A 297-nucleotide genomic window follows, 5' to 3' on the forward strand; every position below is an offset into this window, starting at 1 on the left:
CGTCCCGGAACAAACTTTCAGTCCTTTCTCGCGGGATATTTTCGCGAAACAACCGGCGTGTCAAACTATGCCCGAGGAAATATCATCGAAGCTTCGGCTACGTTGGCGAGGACCCACGAAGATTTTCCCTCTCAGTTCCATTTTTGCAACCCGCTTTGCAACAAACAACAGGTGGCTGTGACTCGAACGCGAAACACGCGCGAAACGTCCATCCGGAACGACTGCCGTTGTCATCCTCGGGGACGGCAGAATACACTTCTGCGGAACGTATAGAAACGCGTGGCCAGCTTAAACGAG

This window comes from Bombus pyrosoma, linkage group LG7 (assembly GCF_014825855.1).
Source record: "Bombus pyrosoma isolate SC7728 linkage group LG7, ASM1482585v1, whole genome shotgun sequence".
NCBI classification, from domain to species: Eukaryota; Metazoa; Arthropoda; class Insecta; order Hymenoptera; family Apidae; genus Bombus; species Bombus pyrosoma.